This window comes from Vicugna pacos, unplaced genomic scaffold (genome assembly GCF_048564905.1).
Source record: "Vicugna pacos unplaced genomic scaffold, VicPac4 scaffold_21, whole genome shotgun sequence".
Taxonomy (NCBI): Eukaryota; Metazoa; Chordata; class Mammalia; order Artiodactyla; family Camelidae; genus Vicugna; species Vicugna pacos.
The window spans coordinates 14,276,242-14,285,291 of record NW_027328742.1 but is presented as its reverse complement, the minus strand read 5'-3'; the positions used below and the strand labels follow the sequence as shown (position 1 = coordinate 14,285,291).

The window sequence follows — 9,050 nt, the reverse complement described above, 5'->3', positions numbered from 1 at the left end:
CATCAACGACCCCTATTGCATGGAAGTTGTGAAGCTGGGAGAATCGGCACTTAGTGTGACCCATCACGGGTTTTGCTGTTGGTGTGCACAGTCTTTGTTCTTAGGGTTTCAGCATGTCTAAATACTAGAAAGCAGAAAATTGCATCAGGGTGATACAGGAGCGCAAGCCTCTTCTGGCCTTTATTTTTAAGTTCATGAACAGCACATCAAACAGTGTCTTTTTTGGCTTTTACTTGAGTTGTTCTGTGTTGGGTGTCGAACAAAAACATAATCAGATCTTTCTGAATAGGTGAGCGTGAGCAAGGCTTTGAAGACTGCATATGATTTGAAAAGATTATGAGCAGCCAAGAGGGCCTCCCCTCAGAGTAAAGGCTAGAATATCTGTTTAACTTAATCAGTGTTTGAGTTTGAATATTCTTTTGGAATATCCCCTTCAATAGCAGAGAGAAAGCTTTCTGCTTGTAGTACAACTCAGATACTCAAGATATAATCTCCTTGCTATGTTATTTTTATCTTGAATTTTCAACACTGTGATGTATAGGGCATTTGATTTTTTTTTCTTTAGGTGAGTGAATGGTTCTATGAGAGGGAGGTGACCAAGAAATGAATCTGATAAAAACAAACTTCACTGTGACTGAATTTGTGTTACTGGGGCTCTCATTTCAGCCAACGATAAAGCTCATTCTTTTTATTATGTTATTGTTCTACTATTTGTTAACAGTGGTGGGGAATGTTATTATTATCATTATTATCCAGATAGAACCATTTCTCCAAACCCCCATGTACTTCTTCCTCACTAACTTATCCTTTCTGGACATCTGCTATACATCCACCAATGTCTTACAAATTCTGTCCAACATGGTGGGGAAAAGGACAATCCTCTTCTCCAGCTGTGATACTCAGATGTTCTTCTCCCTCTCCTTTGGAATGATTGAATGTGTTCTTCTTGGTGTCATGGCTTATGACAGATATGTAGCTATTTGTCATCCCCTTCATTATACTCTCATTATGGACCAGAGCACCTGCATCCAGTTGGCAGCCATTTCTTGGTCCAGTAGTTTCCTAAGTTCCATGGTCATCAACATCCTCACCTTGAGTTTGCCCTACTGTGGGCCCAATGTCCTGAATCAATTTTTTTGTGAAGTTCTTTCCATCCTGAGGTTGGCTTGCACTGACACCTCAGTTACTGAGATGGTTGTCTTTATCTTCAGTGTCATCATTGTCTTCATTCCTTTTCTCTTCATTGCTGTTTCCTATACCAGAATCCTTCAATCAGTCCTCAGGATTTGATCAGCCTCTGGGAGGCACAAGGCACTATCCACCTGTGCTTCTCATCTGACAGTGGTGGCCTTATTCTATGGAACTGCCATCTTCATGTACATGAGACCCCAGTCGAAGTCCTCCAGGACTGGGGGCAAGATCACCAAGGTGTTCTATACTGTGGTCACACCCATGCTCAACCCCTTGATCTACAGTCTAAAGAACCAAGATGTAAAAGGAGCTTTAAGGAGAGCTGTTGTAAAACAGAGGACATGAGACCTCTTAGTGTGATGCTGAGGTTAACTGTTAACCTAAGATAATGGACTTTCCAATATGAAATGATAGAATAAAAAGTGGCTGGGACAGTCAACATCTGCCCTATCATTCATAAAAGACACTTGGTTCCAGCTGCAGACTCAACAAGAAACATGTCTCCCCCAAGGGCAAACCATAAATTTCAGAAAAAGCATCCTTTATTGAGTGACTACTAATTTCTCACTCCTTGAGAAATCTTGGTTCTCTAAAATCACAGACTCTTTGAAATTAATTGCTCCAAATTATATCAGTAAGAAGAAACATCTTACTCCTGCTTGAAGGATGTAAAACACTTTGGTGGGGAGAAGCATTCTCAACTTTCAACTCAGGTGCAGAACTTCAGATAGGGGTCTTTGGTTGCAACATACTGCATCAATCTTAGTTTTGTAGTTTCCGAGGAGACAGGACCCTGCATCTACTTTGTGGTTTAAACCTAATTTTGACCCCTTTATACATAGCCCTGCTTTGCAATGAATCTCTCAAAATGTTGCTTCATTTAAATTTTATCTTAACTCCACCCTCCCCCCAAATCCTAGTGTGTGGTATTTTTCTTTGCAATGGATTAATAAATCTGATTTTATGTGACTTATAGGCTTATTCCTGGTGGTCTTAGGCTGATTGTATGGACGGGGGATAGCAATGATTAGAAATGGAAGATTTGGTCAAGGATTAATAGATTAACTAATTCATTCACTACATATTGTTGAAGGGCTATAGAATAGAACTTTAAATAAAATAGAAATAATTTCTTTATATATAGATATTTGTAATATACATATACTATACACACTTCCATTGACAAATTGTGATAATGGATTAAGGGACATGATTATCAAGGGGTGGTGACAGACAATAATAGGAAAGATGACCTTCTCTGAGGAGGCTGCACACAAAGGAAGGAGAGGTAGGAGTCAGATCGAGAAGAGCTTCTGTTTGGAGCATGGTTGTGGACAAAGACTGGAAATGTGAGATGGTTTGTTCATTTGAGGGAATAAAGGAAACTATTGAGAAACAGGAGATGTGGCTGGAGAGGCAGACATGAGACGGACTATGCAGGGCAAAGCTGCTTATGGTCAGGAGCAGGGATGTACTCTCCGCAAAGTGTAAGCGTTATAAAGAAGGGTGGTATGACACCACTTATGTTTTTGAGAGGTTTTCCTGGATGCTGTGTGGGAGACAGATATACATATATGTGTCACAAATGTGTGGAAAGAAATATGTCCTCTGTTTTGAAGCTTTTCAACCAGTGGTACCTTTAGTAAAGAGTTATTCTTCAAATTAAGAGAATAGCAAAATATAACTTGAGATTAGTCTACCTAATAAACTTAAATATGGCCTTTGACTAAATTATTACATAAGACATAAGCAATTCCTAAAATTTTCTCACTTGTTTATTTCATGATTTAGATAAAATAGAAATCATATTTCCCCTTTTGCAGATATCCAACAGTTAAATGCCACCATTTCTTCTAACTGCATACAAAGGTTGTATACAATCAGCAAATACATATGTGAAGTCTCCTTAATGAGATAAGTAATGTAGACATCACTGGTTTAGAATTGACTTAAAATGTAAAAAGCAAGCAATCAATCATCTATCTTTATCTAGACATCTCTATCCTCTCTAGAATAGAGTTATTATGAATTGATGATAAAGTTTATATATTATAAACCTGTCAGAATTTCTTCAGAAGTTGCTTTCACTTTTTGGACATGGCTGATTAATTTTAAGGACAATAATGCAATATTGAAACGTTGTAATGTCATCATTGTAGGTATAGAGGATATAAAAAACACTACAACCATACATTATGTTACCAGCTTTCCTAATGGGTGTCTTTCCCTTTAAAGTGAAAAACATTAATTCAGCATTCCAGTTAATAAGTATGAGGATTGTAAAATATTGAAAAGGAAGAAAGTCCTGGTGAAGCTAATTATTCCTCATTAGTACCATTCTTGCAGCATAATTGGAAAGCTGAACTGCTTCTTTGCTATCATCTGTTTTACCTCTTGCCTTCATTTATTCCTATAATAGTGCCTTTTTTAGGCTATTTGAACTTGCTGTGAATCAGCTCACCACAGTCACAGGCAATGTGAGTCTTCCATCAAGTGCTTCACAGCAAAACACCGTCTAAATTCTGACTAATCAAAACATCATGCTGAACACAGCCATGGGCCAGACACTTACAGAGCTTCCCTAATCACTTCCCCAGTTCTAGTTGTGCCTGCCACTTTCTACCATGTTGCACACTTCCCTGTTTTACAGAACACTGGACTAGGACTCAGCAGAAGTAAGCTATCATACTCATAAGGGGTGTATGTTTTAATGTTATAGTGGATTTACATGTGAATCTAGCCCAAAGGACAGCTGCCATTAATTAAGCCCCAAAGTGCTTAAATACACTCCTTAGGATTTTCTCATATTTTAATATCTGGATTAGAGCACTTTTGAGAGTGAAATGTAGCACTGCTGATACTTATCCCAGGACAATGGGCAAAAACTCCTGAGCAAGGGGGGCCATTGGCCATGGTAACACTCTTGCTTAGTTCTCACAGAAATCCCACACTGTAGGCATTACTGGTACCATTCTGCAGATGGGAAAACCCAGAAAGTGAGTTCAGGAATGATTTCTAGAAGTGATGGTTGATTTGTGACATAAAGCAGAAGCAAGTGTTTTCTAGGTGGGTTAGTGGTGTTTGAAGCATAGACTCATGTAAGCAAAAGTATGCAAAGAGAGGAAGTTTAAGGTGTACTTGAGCTCGACGTAACTTGAACTTCTGGGAGGTGGGATGTGGGAGGAAATGACTAAGATGAAGCTGAAAATGTAGAATTTCACATGTCATCCATGGGTGGCATTCATGGTGTTGATTTCATCATGGGCTCCCATTCCAGTCTCCAGAATAAGGCTCATTATTCTCACTAACTAACTTTGCTCTAACAGAGCTAAACACACAGATACCAACACACCTGCTTCCAAAGCCCCTCACTGGCTGCACATTTTTGGTGTCTGACTGTTTGAAGCAATCTGGACACCAAACATTTCATCTCACTTCTTTCTTTTCACAAACTTCTTTTAGTGTTCATTATGAGTTTGCTGTTGTGAGAGGGACACCAGGTACATCTCACACAGTGTCTGCATTTTAGGCATTTAGACGTGTATGTGCATAACTATAACATCCACACACAATCAAAAGAAAGTTACAAATGAAATGATTTTGCTGTTCAGAAGAGTAAGTTTTTTTACCAGCCCAGTAGGTCAGAGAAAGAGGGTGTCTGGAGGAGTAGTATTTAGCTGGTCCTTGAAGGAAGAGCCAAGTTTGGATGTTCTGAGACATGGAGTTGGGATAATCAGGGAAGCAGGGAGTAGAAAGAGGAGAGAACTGGTGAAAATACAGAGGTAGAAAAATGTCAGGGCCATTCAAGAAATAGCTTTATAGGAGAATTTGTTGCACAAAGAGATCAGGGAGAAATAATACCACGTGGTGTTTAAGGAAGAGGACTTGGAATGCCAAGCAAAGGACTTTGGCAATTTTATAGCTTCTGTGTTAGGGAATAGGGGTAACTGTGGAATAGGACAAGGAATCTTAGACCCTAATTATTCCAGGTAGCCTCTCTATGGCAGATACTGAAGGGAGAGACTTCAGCTTACATTCCTCCGCTGGGAGAAGACCACACATAATTATGGCTAAAGGTAAGAGTTTTATTCAAGTTTTATTAAGAAAAGCATACCATCTTATGCCACTAAACCTATCTGAAGTAGCCAATGTCTACTTGGATTTACCCACCTAAAGACTGTGTTGCTACACTGGTTTCTCCAAAGGTCTTTCTGTGGATGGATATGTGACAGGACTTCAGGGAGCAAAGAGGTATCTTCTCCAGAATTCATGAGTGATAAACTCCCTACACTCCAAGTTACAAATTCCCTTGTCCTTAAATTGGTGCCAGATCTTGAGCTACATTCCAGCTTTGCCATCAAACCTTCCCACTGGACAGCTGGCCAAAATGGCCCATGGAACAGTCCCATGGTTTCCAGCCTCTGTACCTTTCTTCACTATGTTTCTTCCTTCTGTCATTCCCTATTGGTTTGCTTTCCTGTTTAATTTCTGGATCTTTCTTCAAAAACAACTCACATGCCCCCTCCTCCATAAAATTCCCTGATCTCCCAAAAGGAGGTGCTGCCTTTAAGGTGTGACTTCCCACAGCACTTTGTCTGCAGTCCTCTTCTCGTATTTATTGTTTTGTTTTCCTGTAATACATGATATATGCATTTAATTTATCTCCCTATGCATGTCAACTCAGTAAAGACAGAACATCTATATCTGCATTGATATGTACATCTACATCTACAAATCTACCCACCAAGTCTTAAGTCTTAAACACAGATTGTTTAAAAAAAGTCACCTGAGATTTTTCTTGTGTGTGGAAGAAGCAGAATTTAATTTCAGCTTTTTCTCATTCTGATCCCTTCCATCTTAACCACATCTGCACTGATTTTTGCCTATTATAACTCCTAGTGCAGTAGTTACCAACTCGTTTCTGATTAGAGAAAACAGCAGTTCATAAGATTTTTGCAGTCTATTATAGAGAGTATGATTGAAATGTCTGCTTTTGCTATGTTTTTAGTACTTGCTAAAGTTTTTAATGTATAAAGGAGAATTCAGGCCTTTTCAAACATCAGACATTTATTTACCACTTATTTGAGCAAATCCAAAGGATAGATGAGGTGTAAATAATAGCCCTTAGTTCATTGATGAATAGATTAAAGTACAGAGACATTATGGGACTTATCCGACATGATTACTGGCAGGACTGGGACAAAGACTAACATGATCCAACTTCCATCCATTTTTTCTCTTGTCATTTCAAGTTGATATTTGTGCTTCTAAAACCAATTACATGGGGAAAAAATGGCTTCCTCATTTTATGACAACACATTGACCCAAGATGACAGATAGTTAAGATGTAAATGAAAGAAAAATAGAAGGAGCTACTGTTTATTAAATATCTCTTATGTGACAGATTCTTTACAAGGATTACAGCATATCATTTGAAAAATGTTAAAAAGTAAGTTATTCCCATTTGTAAGATGAAATTAAGGCTTATAGAGATTAAGTAACTTGCCCAAGGTCCTACAGAAAGAGAGACCAGAATCTGAGTGAGGGCTTCTTTCTAAATAGTCCAAAGCCTGAATTTTGTCATAAGTCAGAGTGGAGAGTGCAGCCCCTGGGTCAGTTTTTGGTTTTACTACTTAACTTTGACAAGTTTTTTGTTGACTTTTCTATATGTCAGTTTTATTATCTTTAAAATGAGAATAATACATACATCTAATGATTGTGGTAAGAACCTAAACAGATTTAAAGTGTTTTGTTTATTGACTGGATACAACAATAAATTAGGAAAAAAAAAGTAGTCCTTTAGCAACAAGGTCAGTGAGTAGAGATACAGAAGTGGGATTCAAAGATCTTCCTTATTCTGAGGCAACTGCTCTTTCAATTAAGACATAGACTACTTGGTTCATAGTTAATGAAAATGGAAAGTCCTACCCTAATTTCTTGTTTTTCACACAGCATATAGATTTACACATTAGATTATATTTTTAAAAAACCTGAAGGCTAAATCTCTGGACTGTTTCAGGACTGACCACTCCACACCTGTCTATTAAGCCCTTTACTTTCTCCATAATGTGACATCAGGGATGTTTTTAGGAATTCATAATATGACTGAGTGATTTTGAACCTGGTCAATTTCTACTCATATATGACACCCATTAGAAAGTGTGGTGAATCCTGAGTCTTTTATCTCTAAAACTCTTTAGTACCTTTCATGATGAATGAGGTTTCTCTTACACTTCAGGGCAACCACTGCATTTCCCTGACCTTTGACTATACTGTGTGAGAGGAAAGGCTGAGACAAAAACATTATTGTCAGTATTTGAAACAGATGGTGTGATGGAATTTCAGCACATCTGAGAAAACCTTAGCTCTCCTCAGTTCTCAGTCTGCTGCCTTTACCTGCTGCTGATACCTGGCAGTCCTGTTTTTTAATTCAAGATTTATAGCCTTGAGACCATGCAAAAAGGAGTTACATCCTCCTCTGTTGTCAGTCATTGCTACATCAAGGTTAATGAAACTATGCTTTGAGAAGGGCCTGGGGATGATGGTGGAAAGCATGAAGACACTTAACTGCCATGGAAAAGGCTAGGGTTTCATTGAGATTAGAAGAGGGGGAGAGAAAGGCATAGGGGAGATTGGGGATTGATCAGGACAATCAGTCCTGTATACATTACAGTCTTGCTAAAATTAGCCTTAGGGATGGATCTAAACTTTATCTTTCTTACAAAAAGTTCCAGAGTCCTAGAATCCTAGGGCTTCCCTGAGGGCTGCGAGGAGGTCAGTATGTGAGGTGGACAAAAATGAGATGACCACCCCTTTTGAATAGACCAAAGGGTCCAGTGATTATAAGGTGAAACCAACCACCTGACATAAGAGAAAACTGAGGACAGAAAAAAAGGGTGCTGTCAATACTCACATGCTTAGTTAGCAGAGCCTAATCTCAGCTCTTATTCTTGGACTTTGCGTGGCTATTGATTGTATTGGTGGCAGCAGCTTCCGAGAGATAACAGAGTAACTGGAAGCACATCAAATTCCTATTGTTGGCACAGGTGTGTCTTACATTTGTGTCCTCTGGAGGCACAAATCTAGCATTTGTAAGTTTTTGCTGAATACACACGTGATTGGATTCTGGGATACATTAAGTCACTACTCACACCAGCCCCATTCCCACGTGTTTAACTAAATTTTCTCCGACTCCATTTCATAGTAGATATCTTTTCAACATTTGGGTCTGTCATTCCTCATGACCCTGAAAACAAATACGCTTTAGAGTGAGTAGCTATTTATTGCCCTTCTCAAGTCCTGTCTCCATTTTTTATTGACATGTGAGCCAATTTTAAATAAAAAAAAAATAATTAATGCATCTCACTCAGCATGACTTTCAGAAATACTAATTTATATTTGCTTCACACCATAGAGTTAAATTTTCCTGAAAATCCTCAAGAATTTAAGATTGACTTGCAGGGTGTTATGCTTAGTGAAATAAGTCAGACAGAGAAAATGATTGTACGATATCACTTATATGTGGAACCTAAAAATACAACTAATGAATGTAACAAAGCAGAGTAAGTAAGCTATAAGGACATACTGCACAGCACAAGGAATATAGCCAGCATTTTATAATAACTATAAATGGAGTATAACCTTTAAAATTTTTGAATCACTATGCAGTATACTTAAGAATTATGCAATATGATACATCAACTCTACCTCAGTTAAGAAAAAATAAGATTGATGCAGCAGGTAGCTGGCACCTAAAGTAGTGTTTATTGGAAAGTTATTTGCATTTTCCACCTTCTGCCATCATTTTTCTACCACTAATTTTTACATGTGGTAATAACAGATTTTCCCCTTTTTTGTTT

The 9,050-nt window shown here is 38.2% G+C and overlaps 1 pseudogene; it reads left to right on the top strand.

Moving 5' to 3' along the window:
- The first annotated feature begins 603 nt into the window (after nucleotides 1-603).
- Nucleotides 604-1,536, top strand: LOC140694384 (olfactory receptor 2G3-like; annotated as a pseudogene).
- Nucleotides 1,537-9,050: the final 7,514 nt, after the last annotated feature.